Source organism: Octodon degus, unplaced genomic scaffold (assembly GCF_000260255.1).
Source record: "Octodon degus isolate 3935 unplaced genomic scaffold, OctDeg1.0 scaffold00134, whole genome shotgun sequence".
Classification (NCBI taxonomy): domain Eukaryota; kingdom Metazoa; phylum Chordata; class Mammalia; order Rodentia; family Octodontidae; genus Octodon; species Octodon degus.
Genome location: NW_004524710.1, coordinates 3,505,470 through 3,505,989, shown reverse-complemented (window position 1 = coordinate 3,505,989; position 520 = coordinate 3,505,470).

Sequence of the window (520 nt, the reverse complement as noted above, 5' to 3'; positions counted from 1 at the left end):
GAGGTTTCAACTTAATGACTAAGCATGTGGCTAGCATGCACAAGGTCCTGGGCTTAAGAAAGATAACAGGGGTGGTGAGTGCACAGCAGAAAAAGAGCCTTTCTGAGATTTGGTGTCCAGACACTGGAAGATAGCAACATGAGTAGAAAGAGGGAGGTGCATCCTGAATACCCAGGAAAGATCTGAAGGAAAGAATGAAGCCAACAGCATGAGCAAAGAAAGAAAGTTCAACAAAGAAGGAAGTCCGTGCTTTCTCGATGAGCCTAGACTCACCACATGGGAGGGGAGGCTCGAATCAGCAGACATGCAGTGAGGACTGGCAACCTCAGAGGCTTCTGCAGAGAAATGCACCAGTGGAAAGGAGCAGTAAATGCAGTAAGAGGGCTGCAGTGGCTAGTGAGTTATTCAGGTTCAGACGTCCCCCAGGAGAGGGGAGCTTGGAACTGATAGCAACTGCTGGTTCTTTCTTGTGCCTCCCAGTGTTACAGTCAGGAAGCAGAGTGTGAGTGGCAGGAGGTCA